Source organism: Giraffa tippelskirchi, chromosome 3, assembly GCF_054371585.1.
Source record: "Giraffa tippelskirchi isolate mGirTip1 chromosome 3, T2T-mGirTip1v1.2.pri, whole genome shotgun sequence".
Taxonomy (NCBI): domain Eukaryota; kingdom Metazoa; phylum Chordata; class Mammalia; order Artiodactyla; family Giraffidae; genus Giraffa; species Giraffa tippelskirchi.
The window spans coordinates 10,445,569-10,469,379 of NC_137277.1; the positions used below are offsets into that span (position 1 = coordinate 10,445,569).

General features: G+C 44.8%; 1 protein-coding gene and 1 pseudogene across 2 annotated transcripts in view; one reads left to right on the forward strand and one right to left on the reverse strand.

Moving 5' to 3' along the window:
- Positions 1 to 23,811, reverse strand: part of LOC145540694 (uncharacterized) — a 440,299-nt gene that overhangs the window by 412,783 nt on the left and 3,705 nt on the right. The gene's annotated exons all lie outside the window — the stretch shown is intronic.
- On the forward strand, positions 8,624 to 9,708 carry LOC145542530 (ferritin light chain pseudogene; annotated as a pseudogene). The gene has a single exon (XR_014079908.1). The product of XR_014079908.1 is annotated as a ferritin light chain pseudogene (transcript).

A 23,811-nucleotide genomic window follows, 5' to 3' on the forward strand; every position in this document is an offset into this window, starting at 1 on the left:
CTTTGGTTCTGCTCCGCCTCGAGTTTTGCCACTAGTTATTTATGAGACCCTGGGCAAATCATCACATCTACATGTCCAGTTTCTTCTTTTTAAAGTGAGGTTCTCTGTGGTTTTAGCACTTTAGGGAGTGCAAGTTACATAGACCAACTAGAGCCTGGCTCTCCTGCTATTCTGACCACAAAGGCCAGTATGAAGCCAAAAACATTTCTGTATTTTGTATCTTCAACTGAATCTTTTTAAATTAATTAATTACTTTATTGATTTGGCTGCTCTGGGTCTTAGGTGTGGCTTGCGGGATCTTCGATCTTTGTTGTGGCATACAAAATCTAATTTAAATTGGAGGTTAAGTGCTTTACAATATTGTGTTGGTTTCTGCCCTACAACAATTCAAATCAGTCATAATTTTATATATATATATCCTCTCCCTCTTTAGCCTCCCTCCCCGCTCCCATCCCACCCCTCTAGGTCATCACAGAGCACCTGCTGGGTTCCCTGGGTTATATAGCAGCTTCCTACTAGTTTTAGTTGCAGCATTCGAACTCTTAGTTGCAACAATGAGATCTAGTTCCCTGACTAGGGATTGAACCTGGGCACCCTGCATTGGAGTATGGAGTCTTAGCCACTGGACTACCAGGGAAGTCCTTCAAATGTATCTTGAAGTTACTGACCAGTAAGCTCCCTTTCATCCACAGGGACAATCCAGCTACCTGGGTTTTCCGTGGCGGCTGTAACAAAGCGTAGCAAACTGGATGGCTTCAAACAACCCACATTTATTCTCTTACAGTTCTGGAGGCCAAACGTCTGACATCCAGGTGTCGGCAGGCCTGCCTCTGAAGTCTCTGGGGCAGACGGCTCCTTTGCCTCTTCCAGCTCCTGCTGCCAGCATTTTTTGGCTTGTGGCCACTCACTCCAGTCTCTGCCTCAATCATCACATGACCTTCCCTTCCGTCCATGTCTCTCCTCTTTTGTCTCTTATAAGGACACTTTTCCTCAGACTTCAGGCCCTCTCAGTTCATCTAGAATGACCTCCTCTCCTCGCCAGATCCTTAATCACATCTGCAAACCCTCTTTGTCCATTAAAGCTCACGTTCAGAGGTACCAAGGGTTAGGACTTAGAACCCATCTTTCAACCTGCTTACTTTATACATCTAACACCTTTGCCTTGGAGGTGACTAGGTATGGTTGTCCAGAGGGATTACCAACCCATTAATAGGGACAGAGCTATATGTGGAACCCAGCACTCCTAAAACCCCAGCCAGAGGTCAGCTGGCATGCCCAGCAGGGACCTGAAATGGATGAAGGGGCTGGCTTATTTCATAACACAAAACGAATCCTCTGGGCTCTTTGCCCACAGATCTACCCCATCCGTATGTTCAATAAGTAGGAATAGTCCTCTTTCCCCAGAACACGGAGACCTCTCCAGCTGCTTTTTATTTTCCACTTTTGATAGAGACACAAGTAATGGAAATATTTTGCTTTCTTCGTAACTTGACTATGAGAAAAACAACAGCATAAGCCCATAACATAGAGCAGTCAACCTCTGGTCTCAGTGTCTGGATGATATCGTCCCAGGATCAAGAGCTGTTCCCACCTCCTCTGCAGTGCCTGACACTCAGGACGGCAGGCCAGTATGGCCAGATCGCTTTGTTTTTCACAAGAAACTGGACAGCAGATGTTCTTGGGGGTGAAATCTCCCAATTATTAAATGTTGACAATTAATTCCACACATTAAAAAGTCCCGTTTGCTATTTGTACCCCCATGATCACAGCAGCAGTATCTCTAAAGTCAAGGGGTGGAGGCAACCCAAGTGTCCCTCGATGGATGAATGGATAACCACAATGTGGTCTATCCATACAGCGGAATATTACTTATCCCTAAAAAGGAAGGAAATGCTGACGCCTACTACAGTGTGGATGAGCCCTGAGGACATGATGCTCAGTGAAATCAGCCAGTCACAGGAGGACAAATATTCTGATTTTGCTCCTGTGAGAGACCTGCAGGAGTCAGATCACAGTAGATGGTGGGTGCCCGGGGCTGGGGGAGAAGGATGGGGAGTTAGTGTTTAATGGGCACAGTTTCAGTTTGGGAAGATGAAAACATTCCGGAGATGGATGGTGGTGAGGGTCACATAATGATGTGAATGTGCTTAATGCCACGGAATCATCCACTTAGAAATGGTTAAAAGGGGGAAAATGGTTCAAAGGGTAAATTTCATGTTACATACATCTTACTAAACTTTTAAAATTTTTGAAAAAACCCAGCTTGGATGAAGCATGGGCCACACGTCACAGGACAAGTAGTAAAGTTAAAGGTCTCATACTACCAGTATGAGCTTCCCTGGTGGCTCAGGTGGTAAAGCATCCAACTGCAAAGCAGGAGACCCTGGTTCAATCCCTGGGTCTGGAAGATCCCCTGGAGAAGAGAATGGCAACCCACTCCAGGATTCTTGCCTGGAGAATGCCATGGACAGAGGAGCCTGGCAGGGTATAATTTACAGGGTTGCAAAGAGTCGGACACAACTGACCAGCTAAGCACACATACACCCATCATATGTGGGTGCCAAATGAAGCCCACTGACCGCCAGTCCAAAAACTGAGCAAAGTTCCTTGACAGCAGCAACCCTGATTGCCAGGTGTTCCCTGGCACCCAGCCTACCACCTATCTCCAAGTAGGTTTAACATATGTCATTTGATGTTTTGGTTTTTCAGTGCAATGTCTGTAGTATACACGATACAAAGGGACTGTATATACAGAGAATTGTGTGAGCCTGTACACATGCACGCGCGCATACACAGAGGGGTGGGTTGGTAAGGAGGTACGTTCAAGGTACCTAACACCATCCACTTAGCTCCACGAAGAAGCCCAGACAGGCTGCCTGTGGTGATCTGGATGTTAAAACATTTCCCTCAGATTGCGTAAAAAACATTTCATTTCACAGTGGAATGAGAAAGGATGTTGAGGGATACACGAAGCCAGAGAACTAATTGGGAGGATGTGGAAAGTAACGAAGTCATCCCAAAGTGGCTGTGGGAAAAGGCTTCAGCATTTTCAAGTTTAAATTGCAAAGCCACCTGGAGGCAGATGGGGGAGGCTTCCCTGTGCAGGAAAAGGAATAGGCAAAATGCCCAAATACATTTTCTTTCCCAAGATCTCCAGCCTGAAACACAAGGCGCTTAAAAAGTCCACATTTGACACTCGAGACCCAGCCAGCCCAGCCTAAAACAAGGACAGCAAAGACTGTGGAGAAGGGAAGTAGGAGCTGCCCCCCACTGCCATCCAGGCCTCCTTCCCTCCAGCTCTGGGAACTCACCTGTGGGGGCAACAAGCATGAACAAAGACAAACACAGTCAGTGCACCTCTTGTTCCAAAACTGGGTCCTTTACATTTATCTTGAAACCCCCTGGGCCACCAATCTCCCCTTCTCCCTCTCCTCACCTGCAAAACGCAGACACCTCATCACCAACACTTCATCAACTGTTCAGTGAGAACCTACTATGGCCATGCAAGATCTTCTGGGCAGAATCCCTGCAGCCCCAGCCTGGAGCTCTGTCGTCCTGCCCTCACCCTGATGAAACCGGTACAAACCCCGATAGCTCCTCCATCCCACCTCTACTGTGCATCACTATATTCAGGTAACTTCCCGGAGTCATTCCATCGTGGAGGCCCAGAGGTTTCAACTGATGCCAACTCAAGTCACCACGGGCCACATGGAGCGTTGTGTTAGGAAGGATTCTGAGGCCCAATGTAGGCTCAGAAGGAAAGCATGCTGTCAAAATGGAGAAGTGATGGTGCCTCTCAGTTCTGGGTTTATTTTATTCCAAAGCACTTACCAAAATCAAACTTAAACTCCTCATTTTGATACTGTGTGATCAAGGTATAATATACAAGCAAAAGAAGAGTGTGGTTGGACAGTTGAGTTTCAAAACTAACACCAGAGGGAATTCCCTGGTGGTCCAGTGGTTAGGTCTCTGTGCTTCCACAGCAGGGGGCACAGGTTTGATCCCTAGTCCAAGCAGCAAAAAGAAAAAACTAACATCAGTGGAACCTCCTCTGTTTTGCTGTAGGTATAAAATTATTTCCTTTCCATGCCTTTCAAATACAAGGACTTTCTGCAATATACAAAGAGTGTTTACAAATATAATTTTAAAAAGATGACTGACAGAAAGGATTTTAATAAAATATTTAGACAATCCTCAAAAAAGAAGTACATCGGGCTTCCATAGTGGTAAAGAATGGTAAAGTGGTAAAGAATTCACCTGCCAGTACAGGAGACACAGGTTCGATCCCTGGTACGGGAAGATCCCAGATGCCATGGGGCAACTGAGCCGGTGCGCCGCAACTACTGAGCCTGTGCTCTAGAGCCCAGGAGCCACAACTACTGAGCCCACACGCTCTAGAGCCCGAGCTCTGCACCAAGAGAAGCCGCCACAATGAGAAGCCTTCACACAGCTAGAGAGCAGTCCCCCGCTCACTGCAACTAGAGAAAAGCCTGCCCAGCAACGAAGACCCAACCCAATCAAAAATAAAAAAATAAAACAATTTTCTAAAGTATATCAATGGTCAATGAATCCAAGAGAAGGTATTTAGCTTCACAACTAAAGCAACACAAAGCAAAGTGAGATGCCACTGGCGGGTGGCAGGGGGTGGGAGGGGCATCTATTTTAAAGTTAAATGAAAGCATTCTCACCTAATGTTGGTGCGCGTGGGCGTTGGTGAAAGTTTCTGGAAGACCAATTTGGCTTCATCTATCAAAATGTTGGGCTTCCCTTGTGGCTCAGCTGGTAAAGAATCCACCTGCAATGCGGGAGACCTGGGAAGATCCCCTGGAGAAGGGAATGGCTACTCACTCCAGTATTCTGGCCTGAGTCGAACACAGCTGAGCAACGTTCACCATCTGAACCTTGCAGGCTAATGCCGAGTGAAATAAGCCAGACAGGGAATCCCTGGTGGTCCAGTAGTTAAGACTCTCAGTTTCTACTTCAGGGGGCACAAGTTCAATCCCTAAGGAACTAAGCTCATGCTGCGAAGAGCAGCCTAAATAAGTAATTATTTTTTTAAATCTATGGTGTTAGAAGTTGGAATAGAGGTGACCTCTTTGGAGGGGTCCAAGGGAGCCTTTGCCATGGTGATAATTACATAGATACATACATAATGTGAAAATATACCAAGTAATTTCTTTAAGATCTGTACTCTTTGGGGTATGTAAGTTATATCTCAATTTTACAAGTTATTTTTGCTAGTCTAGCTCATACTAGTGAGCATATGCTACTTTCCATGCACAAAAACCACAATATATTAAAAATACTCAAAAAGACAAGCCATAAATATAGTTTTACCATGAGCATGTATTACTTGCACATATATATAGAAAATATATAAAAACACATTTTAAAATCTCTTAAGTATATATTCAGTTCAGTTCAGTTCAGTCGCTCAGTCGTGTCTGACTCTTTGTGACCCCACAAATTGCAGCACGCCAGGCCTCCCTGTCCATCACCAACTCCCAGAGTTTACCCAAACCCATGTCCATCGAGTCGGTGATGCCATCCAACCATCTCATCCTCTGTGATCCCCTTCTCCTCCTGCCCCCAATCCTTCCCAGCATCAGGGTCTTTTCCAATGAGTCAACTCTTCGCATGAGGTAGCCAAAGTACTGGAGTTTCAGCTTCAACATCAGTCCTTCCAATGAACACCCAGGACTGATCTCCTTTAGGATGGACTGATTGGATCTCCTTGCAGTCCAACGGACTCTCAAGAGTCTTCTCCAACACCACAGTTCAAAAGCATCAGTTCTTCAGCACTCAGCTTTCTTTATAGTCCAACCCTCACATCCATACATGACCACTAGAAAAACCACAGCCTTGACTAGACAGACCTTTGCTGGCAAAGTAATGTCTCTGCTTTTAAATATGCTATCTAGGTTGGTCATAACCTTCCTTTCAAGGAGTAAGCGTCTTTTAATTTCATGGCTGCAATCACCATCAGCAGTGATTTTGGAGCCCAAAAAATAAAGTCTGACACTGTTTCCACTGTTTCCCATCTATTTCCCATGAAGTGATGGGACCAGATGCCATGATCTTAGTTTTCTGAACATTGAACTTTAAGCCAACTTTTTCACTCTCCTCTTTCACTTTCATCAAGAGGCTCTTTAGTTCTTCTTCGCTTTCTGCCATAAGGGTGGTGTCATCTACATATCTAAAGTTATTGATATTTCTCCCGGTAATCTTGATTCCAGACACAAAATAGAAATACCTCTTTTAGAGTGAGCACGTATTACTTTTATGTATATAGACAATACAGTATGAAAGGAAAATGGAAGACCAGACTCTTGAGAGAGTAGAGCTCCTCAAGCCTCTGCCTCCTGCAACCCCCGCCCCCCGACGTGCAAACTGGTTCCCTCCTTTGTGCCTGGCCTTGGAGGAATCTGCACCGCTCCCCAGCCCGCCCCATGCCTCCATCTAGCCTGCCCTCCTGGCACTTGGCCACCAGCTTCAGGGCAAGAGTCATTTCTAAATACTTGCACTTGAGAAATTGTGAGATCAAAAGGAATTCTTGCTTGTGTTCTTCCAGAGGCCTCGTCCAGGGGCAGGCCTCAGCCACACAACTCTGCATTGCTGGAGACGGAGGAAAACGGCTCTGGGGGGTTCCTGGGAGGCTTCCAGGACGTTGGAGGAGGTTTCCGGCGACCCACTACAGTTGGAAGGGCAGGAGAGCTCAGGATGAATCCAGGCGAGACCCCAGCTGTGTTAAGATCAAAATGATTTTCCTGGCTGTTCTTGACAGCTGCAAAGTCAGTCCCTGAGGGGCCCGGGAGAAGAGCCCTGGGCACCTGTGTGGACGATCAGGAAAATCAGGTCTGGGTGGTAGGAAGTGTAAAGCTCTTCCTTTCTCTCAGGCTGTCTCACTGGTTAGATAATCAGTGGGTCCGCTGATCTGATCCAGGAGGAAATAGGAGAAAGGAAGCTCAGCTCTCTTCCCAGTATGGGGCTTCTGGGCTCCGGCTGCCACCAGATGTTGGCTGTTTCTTTCCTAAGTGAAACCACCAGTGTCTCTCCTCTCAGAAACAAGCCCCGGGAAGGTGAGGACCACTTGGCACTTTGTCATCCGCTGCATCTTTCAGCTGGAAGCCAGATCATCTATCTAACCCAGACCAGAAGCATCTCCTTTTTTCAAAGGAGGAAAGCTGAGATTCAGTGGGATTGCATACTCCCAAAGACATGCAGGGCTGCTGACGGGACCACAGGCTCCCCCTGCCCATTCCTACTCCCTGGAAGCCATGGCCAACCTGTGCTACAAAAGCTGGACACCACAGAGACCGACAGAAGGAGGAGCCGAGATGTAGAAGAGTGACCAGTCCTGATTTAAGAGAAGCTCAACATGCCATTTGAGCCAGAGCTGTCTCATGTGTTTTGACTTGAGTTTAAAAAACGTGGTGGGAGGACTTCCCTGGTGGTCCAGTGGTTAAGAATCTGCTTTCCAATGCAGGGGACGCAGGTTCCACTGCTGGGGGCATGGGTTCAATCCCTGGTTGAGGAACTAAGATCCCACATGCCACGTGGTGTGGCCAATAAATAAATAAAAACAAAGAAAGAATACATCATAATAAAAAATAAATTTTTAAAAATTTTAGGGCTTCCCTGGTGGCTCATAGGTAAAGAATCCACCTGACAGAGGCAGGGGACAGGAATTAGATCCCTAGTCTGGGAGGATCCCACATGCTACGAAGCAACTAGGCCCGGGCACTACAATTATCGAGCCTGTGTTCTGGATCCCAGGAGTCGCAACTACTGAGCCCACGCACCCTAGAGCTTGTGCTCCACAACAAGCGAAGCCGCTGCAATGAGAAGCCCACACACCACAATTAGAGAGAAGCCCCCACTCTGCAACCAGAGAAAAATCCCGCACAGCAAAGACCCAGCACAGCCAAAAATATCTAAATAAACATCATTTTTTAAATGGCAAGATTATTTTTAATTTTTAAAAAATTAGACACGTGACGGGTATTTCCAATGTCAGATTGACCAACCCTCCTCTTTGGGCCGGATTCTCCTGGGTTTAGCACTGAAAGGCTCTCACACCAGCTGTGTTAGTTTCCTAGGACTGCTGTTAACAAATTACCACAATCTGGAGGGCTTAAGACAGCAAAAAGCTATTGTTCTGGAGGCCAGCAGTCTGAAATCAAGGTTGGCAGGCTGTTTTTTCACTGGAGGCTGAGAGAGAGTCCATCCTTGCCTTGTCCAGCTTCTGCATTTACTAGCAATCCTTGGCTTGTAGACTCCTCACTCCAGTCTCCACATTGCCAGCATACAGCCTTCTCCCTGTGTCTGTGCTCCAAATCTCCCTCTCCTTCCTCTCATATCAGGACACCTGACATAGGATTTAGGGCCCAAATGAAATCCAGGGTGATCTCATCTCAAGATCTTTGATTTAATCACATCTTTCATCGAAGACCCTTTTTTTCAAATAAAGCCACCTTCACAGCCACAAGCAGAGGTGAAGCACTGATACACTATACACTAAACATGAACCTTGAAAACACGCTGCTCAAGTGAAAGAAACTAGACACAAAAGGCCACATACTGTATGATTCCATCTATGTGAAATTCTAGAATAGGCAGTTCCATGGAGAGAAGGTCGACTGGTGGTTTCCAAGGGCTGGGGGGCGGGCAGAGGAGGAGAGAGATAGATTGCTGATGGACTCAGAGTTTCTTTTGGGAATGGTGGGAGTGCTCTAAACCGATTGTACAGCCTTATTAATAGACTAAAAAGATGAACACTTTAAAATAGTGAATTTAAAAGTGCGCTCGGGGGCCCCGCGGATCTGTCTCTTGCTTCAACAGTGCTTGGACGGAACAGACCCAGGGACGCCCCTTGCTCCAGCCTCCGACCACCCTCCAACCTTTTTTCCAGTCGCAACCTCCAGAGTCAGCCACTCAGCTGTCCGCGATCACCGGGACCAGCCACCATTTTTTAACTCCTTATTACCGACCAATCACGAGCTCCCAGATTTGTCAGAATTATTCTACCAAGGTGGAGGCCGCCGTCAACCGCCTGGTTAACATGCAACTGCGGGCCTCCTACACCTACCTCTCTCTGGGCTTCTATTTCGACCGCGACGATGTGGCCCTGGAGGGTGTGGGTCACTTTTTTCACGAATTGGCCAAGGAGAAGCGCGAGGGCGCGGAGCGTCTCTTGAAACTGCAAAACCAGCGTGGCGGCCGCGCCCTCTTCCTGGACGTGCAGAAGCCATGTCAAGATGAGTGGGGTAAAACCCAGGACGCGATGAAAGCTGCTCTTCTCGTAGAGAAGAACCTGAATCAAGCCCTGTTGGATCTGCATGGCCTGGCTTCTGCCCGCGGAGACCCCCACATCTGTGACTTCCTAGAGAACCACTTCCTAGATGAGGAAGTGAAACTCATCAAGATGGGTGACCACCTGACCAACCTCCGCAGGCTGGCTGGTCCCTAGGCTGGGCTGGGCGAATATCTCTTCGAAAGGCTCACCCTCAAGCACGACTAGGAGCTTCTGGAGACCAGTGGCCTTTGAAGAACCCACCTAACATCAGGGCTGCCTAAAGCCCCTCTCTGCAGCCACTAGGCAGCTTTTTAACACCCTGGAGCCCTCTCTCAAGCCTTGGACCAAATGGAAACAAAAAAGCTTTTTGCAGCATAAAAAATAAATAAATAAAAAATAAAAAATAAATAAAATGGTGAATTTTATCTTGGTGAATTATGTATATATTTTTTAAAATGTGAGAGCAAAATAAAGGACATCTATGGGCCAGGTTCCACTTGAGAGCAGCAATTTTCAGCCCCTACCCTAAGCAGAAGTCCCCTGCCCGGATTCGCTGCAGTGAATCCCCTGCAGTTGGATTCACTTTTTGCTGTTCTAGCTCTAAGACAAAACTGTGAGCTAGAATTCTCCGATACGGTACTATTGGTAGTGGGCAGTGGCCAACCTTTTCGGAAAGCCCTCAGTATCAAGAACAACAGAAATAACTGTACCCTTTGATCCTAAGATTCCATCCAAAAAACATACTATACAGAAATAATTCAAATTACAAACTGTTTTCTATTCAGGGATGCTTGTCACAGCATTATTTATTCAATGTTAAAATAACTGGAAATAATCTAACCACCCAACAATATGCAGAGATCCAATAGATCATAGGGTGTGAGCAAAGAGGAGCCTGGCCTCCATCACTTATACGGTGTCATATGGGCAAGTGAGGTGGGTAGAATAATGGCCCCCAGAGATGCCCACATCTGAAAGCCCTAGGCTGTGAATATACTGCCTTACAAGGCAAAAGTGATTGTGCAGATGTGATAAAATTAAGGGCCTTGAGATGGGAGATGGTCCCAGATTATCCGATGGGCCCGTGTGATCATAGAGGTTCTTCTAAAGTGAAAGAGGAAGGCAGGAGTGTGGGAGTCAGAGGAGGAGATGTGAGGGGGGAAGCAGAGGTCAGAGGAAGCAACAGACAATGCTCCAAGGCTGACCCGAAAGATGCAGGAAGGGGCTACAAGCCAGAACAGGAAATTTAAAGTTGCTAGAGTGGGAATAATAATTTTATTAATACCTGCTTCTTGGACTACTGTGAGACAAGGATTAAACAAGATCACCTCTGTAAAATGTTGTCACGGTCCCTAGCACAGAAGTGATCAATAATGATAATTAGCCTGCAATAACTGTGCAATCATGTAAAGTTACAGTTGCAAAGAACTTTGTTTTTATGGAGAAATGCTCATGGTATAACATTAAGTGAAGACAGGATAAAGGTCATAAACCATATATCATCTATGTACAAAGGAAGGAAAAACAATTATTTAAGTATATTAACGTTGCCCTTTCCTGGGTGATCTTTATTCTATCTAAATATGCATGTACCTTTTAAATCTTTAACATTTATTCAGTGGGTTTATTTATTTGTTTGGCTGCATCGGGTCTTAGTTGCAGCATGTGGGATCTAGTTCCCTGACCAAGGATCGAACCCCAGCTCCCTGAATTGAGAGCAAGGAGCCCTAGCCACTGAACCACCAGGGAAGTCCAGTGTTCATGTATTTTCTGTGGAATATGTTTTACTTTTATAATCAGGAAAAATGCATTGGTTTTCCAAATGGGGCTGCTGGAACAAAGTTTCCTCCCCTCCTTTCGGGGTCTCTGCTGACGGCCAAGGCTGCCCACATGAAGTTGACCCACCCTTGAGCAGGCTTATATCTCTACATCTTCAACATTAGTTGCTAAATGCTTCTGTAGTATCAATTTTTTAAATTGTTGACAACCTGATGGGTGAAAATAGATATTGTAATAGATACTTTAATTTGCATTTATTTGATTATTCCTGGGATGGGGTCATCTTTCCAGGTATTTGCTATCTTAATTTCTTTTCTGCGAATTGCCTCTTTATGTCTCTTAGTGCATTTTTCCCTTGGGATCTCTTTTTTAATTTCTATTTTTTAAATTGAAGTATAGTTGATTTACAATGTTTCAGGTGTACAGCAAAGTTATTAAGTTATACATAAATATACATATGTACTTTCTTTTTCAGATTCTTTTCCATTATAAGTTATGACAAGATACTGAATATAGTTCCCTGTGCTATATAGTAGGTCCTTCTTTGTTTTGTACACGGTAGTGTGTATCTCTTTTATTTCTTTAAGGAATAAAGGATGGATAATAACATCCTAGGAGAAGGAAATGGCAACCCACTTCAGTATTCTTGCCTCGCGAATCCCATGGACAGAGGAGTGTGGCAGGCTATAGTCCATGGGGTCCCAAAAGTCAGACACGACTTAGCGACTAAACCACCACCATCCATTTATTTCATTTTTCTCACTACCTTTTCACGGTAAAAACTGTCAAACATACAGTAAAGCTGAAAGAGGAGCTCATGAATATCTGGGTGGTGGTGGTGTTGTTTAGTTGCTAAGTCATGTCTGACTCTTTGCAATCCCAAGGACTATAGCCTGCCAGGCTCCCCTGTCCATGGAATTCTCCAGGTGAGAACACTGGAGTGGGTTGCCATTTCCTTCTCCAGAGGAATATCTGGGTACTCTTCACCAAATTCTCAGCATTTTGCCACATTTGCTTTGTCAATTCGTTTTTGCTGATTCATATAAAAAGAAACTGTAGGTATTGATGGCATTTCGCCACTGAATACCTCAATATACATCACCTGAGAACCAGCACCACCTCCTACGTAGCTGGAAAATGGTAATCACACCTGATAAAATGAAAAAAAAATTCTCCATGTCCCCTAACAGCCAGTCAAGGTTCAAATTTTCCCAGCTATCCTCAAGGTTTCCTTTTCACACCAAGACCCAACCAAGCTTCAGCACTTCATTTGCTTTTTAATGTATCTTTATAGTTATTCAGCTTTTTTTATTTTAATGCCATGCCCTTTCAACAAGTCCAATTCAGTGGTCTTGTGGAACATCCCACATCCTGGTTTTGTCTGATGGCTTCCTTGCAAGGTATTTTACCTGTTCCAAGGTTACGTGTCTTTTCTGAAAGTGAGAACGGGATCCAGATGCTCCACTAGATTCAGATTAAATCTTTTTGGCAAGAATGCATCCTTGGAGTGTCATTTGTTTTTTCCTTTGTTCTTGGTGTTTTCTTGTGCATAGAAGTCTAAATCCAATCAAGCTTTTTTCCTTTAACAGAAATGGATTTTGTATTACGCTTAGAAAAGACTTCCCATCAGTAAACAAATTTCTCTTTTCTATATTTTCTTCTGTGATAGAAGAAATCACAATTTAATTTAATTTGGTCTTCTACCTGTGATAGCCTTACCTCTTTTTAATTTAACCTTTTATCCATCTGATACTTTTTAGTTTACTCCAATACTTTGGCCACCTGATGTGAAGAGCCAACTCATTGGAAAAGACCCTAATGCTGGGAAAGATTGAAGGCAAAAGGAGAAGAGGGCGGCAGAGGATGAGATGGTTAGATACCATCACTGACTCAATGGACATGAATTTGAGCAAATTCCAGGAGATAATGAAGGACAGGGAAGCCTGGTGTGCTGCAGTCCATGGGGTTGCAGAGTCAGACACGACTCAGCAACTGGAAAACAACACAAAGTGTATAACTTTATCATTTTTTTTCCTAAAAGATTACCAATTAGTCTGTCACCTCTCATTGCCTCACCATCCCCCCACAGTGATTCCAATGTCACTACCATCAGGGGCTCATAGTCCTCTCTATGAGTTTCCTAGGGCTGCTGTAACAAAGTATGGTAAACTACATGAATTAAAACCACAGAAATTCACCCTCTCACAGTTCCAGACACCAGAAGTCTGAAATCAAGGTGTCGACAGGGGCACATCCCCTCTGAATTTCTAGGGGAGGACTCTTCACTGCCTCTTCCAGCTTTGGGTGGTTGCCAGCTTTTCTCAGAGTTGACATCTTGCATAATTATAGCACAATACCACAACCAGGAAACTGACCTTGGTACAATCCACAAACCCTTTCAGATTTCTCCAGTTTCACTAGTTTCTGCTTTGGAGGATATAGCTTAAATACAATAAAATACACCCATTTTATTTTATTTTTTATTTTGTGGCCACACCACGGCACATGGGGGATCTTAGTTCCCTGACCAGGGATCTAACCCTTGCCCCCTGCATTGGAAGCAGGGAGTCTTAACCACTGGACCACCAGGGAAGTCCCAAAATACACCCATTTTAAACAGTTATTCTATCAGTTTTGGTAAATGTATATAGTTGTGCCACCACCACCATAATTAAGTTTTAGGATACAGAAGATGATAGAGGAGAAGACCAGAGTGAAGGGTCCCCAAGCTTTCTTACAGATATTTTTTATGTAAGACATACACATTCCTTGAGCAGACATGATTTTTTAAAATAAGCAAGAATTAGATAAATGTATTTCCAGCCTTTTCTGGACATAGTTAACAAACATGGAATCATTTTGTATATATATCATTTGTATATATATAACTTTATAACCTGCTTATTAAAAAAAAAAAAAACATGTTTATCTGCCCAGGACAATAAAAAAAATTCTACAGCACTTTTTATGACCATCAGGCATTCTGTTGTATGGCCATCCCATGAGAGAGGTGGAGGAAATCCCTAGAACAGCAAAGAAAGACTCTAGGACCACATCCCCAGTCCAGTTTGGGGAGCATCCTGCCAAAAACACTCGCAAAGTGCCTTCTGCAGACAACCCCCACCTCCACCCCTGGCTCAGGCAGCCACTGATCTGCTTCCTGTGTCTGTAAATTTTGCCTTTTCTTGAATTTCATAGAAATTAAAGAGTATATATATATATATGTAGTCTTTTGTGTCTGGCTTCTTTCACTGAGCAGAAGATGCTGAGATGTGTCTACGTTGTTTCTTTCATCAGTAATCCTTTCCTTTTAGTTGCTGAGCAGCCCTCCCTAGAATGGCCCTACCAAAACTTGTTTATCCATTGACCAGCTGACGGGCATTTGGCTATTTTGGATGAAGCTGCTATGAGCCCTCGGGTACGCGATTCATGTGGACATATGTTTTCAATTCTCTTGGATAGATACGTAGGGGGATTTCCGGGTCATATGGTAAGTGTCTATGTAGCTTTTAAGAAACTGCCAAACTGATCCCCAGAGCGGCTGAACCATTTTGCCTTCCCACCAGCAGTGCATGAGGGTTCCTGTTTCCCCACACCCTCACCAGAACTTGCTATTGGCAGTCCTCCGAATCGTATCTGCTCGGCGGAGGTGCAGTTTTAATGTGTGTGTCCCTAATGAGCTGTGACATGGAGCATCTTTGGAGGTGCCTGTTGACATGCTGATGTCTGCTTCTGGGATGTGTTTGTTTAGACTCTTTCTAGACAGCCCCCCTTTGGGGTTAGTCTCCTGTTTTATTACCTCGTGACCAGAGAATGGGGCCCATATGGTTTCTACTTTTGGAATCTGATATCCTTTGTGGCCTAGAACATCAAGTTTTACAAATGTTTGACGGGAAGTTGAAATGAGTCTTGGGTTGATGGGAGGGGCAGAAACCCAACTCATACTAGCGCGAGCCGCCAAGGGGATGTCCAAGCGAGGAAGACCCAAGTGGATCCCGATGCTCCAGGTCTGTCCCAAGTTTCCCACTATTTTTCTCTATTTCTTGCTCTCTCCTTCTTATCCTTCTTCTCTCTCTGTGCTGACTTCAGTATCTCTCAGCAGACGCACTTATCCCCCAGGGGGTGGGGGGTGGGCAGGGAGGGGACATGATGGATATCCCTCCAATTTAGCCACCTCAGAGGAAGCAAGATCCTTCTGCAGGATTCTTAGGGGAAGGCCAGGGGAGGGCTGTAACAGCCCCTGCTTGAGTCACAGCTGTCCCCAGGCCAGGAGCTGCATAAGCTCCCAGGACCAATGTCCAGCCCCACCGCCAACACACACAGCTACACGGGGAGGGCGAGGGTCAGCACCCCAAAGGAAGGTGGGTGTTCTCCACATAATCAGAGTCAGAGAGCAAAGCATACAAATACATCCTGCCCGGGAAACAAGATGTTCCATCAAGACATCAAAAGAGTAAGGGCATGATTCTCCAAGGCCTCGCCCCTTCATGCCTCCTGGGCCTATGACTTCCCAGAAAGATGCAGGAGAGTCTCAGCTGCAACTGTTCTCTCCTTCAAGCTTCTACTTATGACATTACTTGTGGCATTTTATTTGTTTATTGGCCACTGCATGCGAGGTCTTAGTTCCTTGACCAGGGATAGAACCCATGCCCCCTATATTGGGATCATGTCATCTTAGCCACAGACGGCCAGGGAAGTCCCTACTTGCTGCATTTTAAAGCTACCTCTCTGCATTCAAATTTATAAACAGAAAAACTCACTGGGCTGTAACTTTAATAAAGATGCAACAGCTTTCTTTGTCCCAGTGACAGATTTTTTTAAGGATTTTTTGAAAAATTAAACCAGCACCTCTTCACTTTTCTTCCTTCTCATAATTTCTCCCTCCCTTGCTCAAAAGGTCTGTTCTTCCCAAGTCTGCCCCTACTCACCCTCACCACCCACCTGTCCAGATTTGAGAGTCTGAGTTCAGAAATGCTGACAATAAGAATACTATGTACTCATCACAGAAATCTTGGAAAATATAGACAGGTATAAGAAGGAACAAAAGGGCTTCCCTGGTGGTCCAGTGGTTAGGAATCCGCCTTGCAATGCAGTGGACACTGGTTCAATCCCTGATCTGGGAAGATCCCACATGCCGCAGGGCAACTAAGCCCATTTGCCACAACTACTGAGCCCATGTGAGGCAACGACTGAAGCCCATGCACCTTAGAGTCTGTGCTCCACAACAAGAGAAGCCACCGCTATGAGAAGCCCACACACCACAACTCGAGAGTAGCCCCCGTTACCCAAACTAGAGAAATCCCACACACAGCAATGAAGACCCAGAAGAGCCTAAACAAATAAATAAACATTATTTTTTAAAAAAGGAAAACTAACTTTAATCTCACAAAGTATTTTTATTTCTCTCCACTTTCTTCCATGCACACATACAGACATTTTTATAATATTGAGACCACATTGTATGTGTTTATCTAATCTGCATTTTTCATCTAACATTACACATGGCTTCCACCATGTCATTTTAAAAGGTCTTCTAAAACTTTGATTTTAAGAATCGTAGAGAATCTCCTTGCATGAGCACAGGACACTCCATTTAACTCAACTGCCCACTGATGATGAACTATTTCCAATTGATTTATAAGCTCTACTGCATTGAACAAATCAAGACATAAATAAATGTTTTAGTGCATCTCTGATTTTTTTTTTCCTTAGAGATCAGCGATGTGACTCCACCTGGCATCTTGGTCACACTTGCTACAATGGTGTGTGTGTGTGTGTGTTCGTCTTTCAGCTGTGTCCGATTCTTTGCAACCCCATAGACTGTAGTCCTCCAGGCTCCTCTGTCCATGGAATTCTCCAGGCAAGAGTACTGGAGTGGGTTGCCATTCTTCTCCAGGGGATCTTCCTGACCCAGGAATCAAACCTGGGTCTCCTAAATCGCAGGCAGATTCTTTACTGTCCAAGTTTAGGCAGATGTTAATCAAAGGGCATGAGTGGTGTGAAGGATCTGGAAACGCAATGGCAAATTGCTTTCCAGAAACAGTGAAACCATTTGCATCCCTACCCACGCTGCGTGAGGGCTGGTTTCACATTCTCACTCAACTTTTACCAAGGCCTTTTAAACTGATTTTTAATTTAATTGAGGACTTGAGGGGTTAAAAATCACTAATAACCCTAACCTCCAACCCAAATGAGGCTGTGGGCCCTGCTGTGCTGTCACTGTTGCCTCTGGTCCCTGCCAGCCTTGTTCCCTGCTCCTTCAGGGTGGCCTAACACGGTGCCTGACTGAGAGAGCCACTCAAGAACTATCTGCTGTGTGTGTGGTCTCATAACCACTTCTGAACCCAAAATTCACCTTGCAAATTCCCATCTGCATGCATCCTCACTATTTTGTTCCACTCTTGTCTACTGAATCTCAGTTTCAGTTCAGTCATTCAGTCGTGTCTGACTCTTTGCGACCCCATGGACTGCAGCATGACAGGCTTCCCTGTCCATCGCCAACTCCCGGAGCTTGCTCAAACTCATGTCCATCAAGTCGGTGATGCTATCCAACCATCTCATCCTCTGTCGTCCCCTTCTCCTCCTGCCCTCAATCTTTCCCAGTGTCAGGGTCTTTTCCAAGGAGTCAGTTCTTCACATCAGGTGGCCAAAGTACTGGAGTTTCAGCTTCAGCATCAGTCCTTTCAATGAATACTCAGGACTGATTTCCTTTAGGATGGAATGGTTGGATCTCCTAGCAGTACAAGGGACTCTCAGGAGTCTTCTCCAACACCACAGTTCAAAAGCATCAACTCTTCGGTGCTCAGCCTTCTTTATGGTCCAACTCTCACATCCATACATGACCACTGGAAAAACCATAGCCTTGACTAGACGGACCTTTGTTAGCAAAGTAATGTCTCTGCTTTTAAATATGTGATCTAGGTTGGTCATAACCTTCCTTCCAAAGAATAAGCGTCTTTTAATTTCATGGCTGCAGTCACCATCTGCAGGGATTTTGGAGCCCAAGATAATAAAGTCTGTCACTGTTTCCATTGTTTCTCCATCTATTTGCCATGAAGTGATGAGACTGGATGCCATGATCTTTGTTTTTTGAATATTGAGTTTTAAGCCAGCTTTTTCACTCTCCTCTTTCACTTTCATCAAGAGGCTCTTTAGTTCTTCTTAGCTTTCTGCTATAACGGTGGTGTCATCTGCGTATCTAAGGTTGTTGATATTGAATTTGTGGGTATTGTAGGTACTGTCTACTAAAGTTGTGGGTATACTGACGTGCCATTCATTCTGGGACACATGCTCCCACCCAGCAACGTTCACGCTAGGACGTGAGGTTCTAGAAAGCACTTGTATTAAGTGAAAGTTGCTCAGAGGTGTCCGACTCTTCGTAACCCCATGGACTATACAGTCCATGGAATTCTCTAGAGAATACTGGAGTGGGTAGCCTTTCCCTTCTCCAGGGGATCTTCCCAACCCAGGGATTGAACCCAGGTCTCCCACATTGCAGGCAGATTCTTTACCAGCTGAGCCACCAGGGAAGCCCAAGAATACTGGAGGGGTAGCCCATTCCTTCTCCAGTGGATCTTCCCAACCCAGGAATCGAACCGGGGTCTCCAAGAAATATGAAATGGCGATGTTGACAGCAGCCCCTTTCACTTATCAGCCTGGACATGTAAAATAGATTTCCTCCCCAGAGAGGAATAGCCTATAAAAATACCTCAAAAGACAGTGGCCACCACCGTCAGCACTGAGAGTTATTTGAAATGCTCTCAGAACCTGTGAGAACATGCCCAGCCAAAGGACATGGCCATGCATTGCGATTAGGGTTTCAACATGTTTTGTTTCTGCAGTCACCGTGGACACTCATGCTGCAGGCCTGCATCCCTCTCAAAGTCCAGCAAACAGAAAAACTCGGTTCTTTAAACAAATACTACTCTTTGCTGCAAGAGCTAAACGTGGGGACAACTCACCATCTGTGAATCGGGATCTAGTTATATCAATGATACATCCAACTTCGAAATATCAAGGAGAGATTCAAAGGAGCCAGGTAGATCTAAGCACTTGATGGGACCTATAACCTTCAAGCCATACAGCTAAGAGGGAAAAAAAGCAGCATGCAGAACAGCCTTAGTGCACTACCATCCGTGTGATCAAAAGAAACCAGTGGGACCTTGAGGCAGGAGGAAATGCTCCACGCATCCTTGCTGGTTCAGGTGTCCCTGGAAGAAAACCTAGGAAGGGGTAGAGTTTGTTGCTTCCAGAGTGAAGAATCAGGCTGCTGGGGACAGGAAGGGGAAAGGGAGCTTTATTGGTATCTGTCTGAAATGGCAACCCACTGCAGTATTCTTGCCTGGAGAATCCCACGGACAGAGGATCCTGGCAGGCTGTAGTCCAGAGGCTTGCAAAGAGTCAGACATGACTAAGCATGCACACACACATACACACACTGAACCTTTTGGCAGCAGGGCATGTCTCACTCTCCTTGGTAAGTCAACAGCCATGAAGGTCCACAGTGTCGGAGGAACAGAGCTGGAGGCTGGGGGCCTGGCGAGATGCTGCCCAGCAAAAGCAGGGAATCAGCCTCGGACACATCGAACTGGATACTCCCATCATCCTCTGGGCCACCCCATGCTTACCTGCAATGTGGAATTTTCTCAGTGCATTCTGGTTTAACATTCCTAGCCTCCAAATGCAATTCCTCTGATTATCACCGAGATGTTTGCCAACAAGAAGCAGGAAAATGGCTTTTTCAAAAAATGTATGTTCTGGGGACTTCCATGGTGGTCCAATGGCTAAGACTCCAGGCTCCCAATGCAGGGGGCCTGGGTTCAATTCCTGGTCAGGGAACTAGGTCCCACATGCTGCAACTAAGACTCAGTGCAGTCAGGTAAATAAATTAACACTTTATACTAAAAATTTAAAAATAAAATGAAAAATGTGTGTCCTTTGGACTTATCTTCAGAGTCTCTCACCAAAGCAACAGGATTAAAGACAGAAACATAAATCTCTTGTCTTGTGAGACCTGAGCAACATTTCTTTGTTTGGGTTCTTTTTTTTTTTTTAATAAATTTATTTATTTTAGTTGGAGGCTAATTACTTTACAATATTGTAGTGGTTTTTGCCATACATTGACATGAATCAGCCATGGGTTTATGTTTGGGTTCTTTTAGACAAGAAGTAACCCAGCTAACGAAGGGAGTGAAATAGAGCATACATTTGATTCAGAGGGGGTTTGCAACCCAATTCTCAGATCCATCACTCCTGAAACCCCTGGGTTTATCAATGGTACCCAAAAGATGTATAGAGGATGTTCATGATCACCTCCAGCATCCAGGGAGAACAATTAGCAACCTCATGATGTATATTTGTTTACCGCTTTGAATCTCCAAACTAATTATTGATTTTTAAGTAAGGCTTCACACTAAATTTTAAAACTTTTAAGTGTAAGTGATTGTTAAATTTGTGAAAATAATGGATGTCGCACTGGGAAACTGCACTCATAAAATCTTTTTTACACTCGAACAATCCTGTACCAGGCAAAGATCGTGAAAAAAAGCAGATGTGGGCTGTGCAACAGACATGACTAATTTGTTTGAGTGCCACTGAAACCAGCTAAGCATTAAACACTTTCAGAAATGCCCTAGACAGACTTACGCCTCCTGGAGTTGCTGAGAATGGGAGGACAGAAGCAACCCTATCTACCTGGGGTGGAAGTCTAAATCAGTGCAGGACCTTGGAGCACACTTTGGCAATAGCCAACAAAAAACATGTAGACTCATTGTCCTTCAGTATAGCATCTAGGCATGCTATCCCAGAGATGTGCTAGCATCAAAGATAGAGATGTTCGACCAGTCATCATGAGGATGTCATCATGAGGATGACAATGGCCATCCTCAAAAAGTCTACAAACAATAAATGCTGCAAAGGGTATGGACCAAGGTATGGAGAAAAGGGAACCCTCCTAGACTGTTGGTGGCAACGTAAATTGGTGCACCTACTACGGAAAACACTATGAAGTTTCATTAAAAAAAACTAAAGATAAAGTTACCATATGATCCAGCAATCCCACTCCTGGAGAAAACCTCATATCCAGAGAAAATTCTGATTCAAAAAGATACATACACTCCAGTGTTCACAGCAGCACAATTTACAATACCAGGACATGGAAGCAACCTGAATGCCCATCAATGGATGAATGGTTAAAGAAGATGTGATACATACACACAATGGAATACTACCCTCCCATAAAAATGAATTAAATAATCCCATTTGCAGCAACGTGGATGAACCTAGAGATTATCATACTAAGCGAAGTCAAGTCATATAGAGAAAAACAAATATCATATGATATCACTTATATGTAAAATCATAAAAAAATGATATAAACGAACTTATTTATGAAACAGAAAGAGACTCACAGACATAGGAAACAAACTTACGGTTACTAAAGGGGAAACAGGGGGCAGGGATAAACTAGGAGTTTGAAATTAGCAGATACAAACTATTATATATAATATAGATAGGGGCTTCCTTGATGGTCCAGTAATTAAGAATCTGCCTTGCAATACAACAGACACTGGTTCCATCCCCGATCTGGGAAGATCCCACATGCCTCAGGGCAACCAAGCCTGTGTGCCACAACTCCTGAGCCTGCACTCTGGAGCCGAGAGCCACGGCTACTGAAGCCTGTGCTCCTCATAACAGATGTCACTGCAACAAGAAGCCCATGCACTGCAACTAGAGAGTAGCCCCCACTCTCTGAAACTAGAGAAAACCCGTGCAACAACAAAGACCCACCACAGCTACAAAATTTTTTTAAGAAATAAAATAAACAACAAGGTTCTACTGTATCGCACAGGGCACTATATTCAATACCTTGCAATCAACTATAATGGAAAAGAATCTGAAAAAGAAAATATATACATACACGCACGCACACATACACGCATAACTGAATCGCTTTGCTATAAACTAGAAGCTAACGCAACATTGAAAATCAACTGTACTTCAGTTTCAAAACACAAAGATGTTCTCACTGCACTAATTGTAAGAAATTAGAATCTTGGACTTACATGATTGCAGAATTAATAAATGACACTCTTTAAAAACAAAATCCACATACAACAGAGGTCTCTCAGAGGGTTGCGGTCTGGTCTCCAAAGTACAATCTTAAAGGAGTTGGTTAATTGCCGTTTCCTACCTCCTACAACAGTGTTCCTTAACCTCCCCAGGCTCCAGGATCCAGGTGAGTCCAGTCTGTGCTCGTGTTTAGGGGCCATGCAATAGGTTAGGCGGCCTGGGGCAGGTCCCAAATGCTTGAAAGGCTTGAGCCCTGGAGGGCCTACTACGTGCCCGGCTGCCTCACCACTTCCAGATGTGGCCTGCCCGCCCCCACCAGGCATGTATAGGAAATGGCAGGAATGGGCTTCATGGTAGCATGACCTGAAGCAATTTAGGATTTCTTCTCCTCTTCTAAAATCAGGGCTGGGACAGGCTGCCCTTTGTAAGAAGCGTTCTAAGCACTGTGAGCTGTAGTAGGCCTCTGGGGTCTCCAGGGTCAGGATCTCTAGGGGTGGGGCCCAAAGGTCAATATTTGCATTGTTTGCCCAGGGGATTCTTGGGCAAACTGAAAGCTTGAGAACTTCTGCAAGGGCCCTAACCGTGCTTATTTTAACTTGAGTTCTGATACATAAACACTGTGTGTCACGTATGTATAATATTTATCCACTGCATATACAGAGTCAGCATCACATAACACGGCTCGCCTGTAAGTTACTTCCGTCTTGCAAATGTGAGGGGACCTGGTTGGGGGACAATTCAAGATCGTGCAATGTATTATATATATCCTAAGTTTCTCCCATGCAGACCATTGAGCGTGTATCTGGTGTGGATGGTGTTACTTATCCTTTCAGTCAACTCTGATTACAGTAACGAGACAGTATTTGTAGAAAAACTAAGAACTGTCCCAAAACTGTTTTGTAAGACATTGATCTTGTTCAGTCAACAAGAGTGTCTGACTCTTTTGCAACCCCATGGACTGTAGCCTGCCAGGGTCCTCTGTCCATGGGATTTCTCAGGCAAGATTAAGTGGGTTGCCACTTCCTTCCTTCAATCCCAACCCGGGGATTGAACCTGCATCTCTTGTGTCTCCTGCATTGGCAGACAGATTCTTTACCATAGATGGTTGATGGTTTAGTCACCACGTTTTGTCTTACTCTTGCAATCTCACGAACTGTAGTCCGCCAGGCTCCCCTGTCCATGAGATTTTCCAGGCAAAAATACTGGAGTGGGTTGACATTTCCTTCTCCAGGCGATCTTCCCAACCCAGGAATTGAACCCAGGACTTCCCTGGTGGCTCAGATGATAAAGCGTCTGCCTACAATGCGGGAGACCCAGATTCAATCCCTGGGTCGGTAAGATCTCCTGGAGAAGGAAATGGCAACCCACTCCAGTACTCTTGCCTGGAAAATCCCATGGACGGAGGAACCTGGTAGGCTACAGTCCATGGGGTCACAAACGGTCGGACACGACTGAGCGACTTCACTCACTCACTCACTCCTGCATTGTAGGCAGATGCTTTACCGACTGAGCCACCTGGGAATTCCTTTGTAAGATGTTGCTAGCGTTATTTAGTTTTAACTGACAAAGCTGACAGATCAAGGGTTTTTGCTTCATCTCAATTCCTGACTGTTCCATCAACTTGAGAATAATACTGTCATTCCGTCATTCACTTCGTGCCTCAGTAT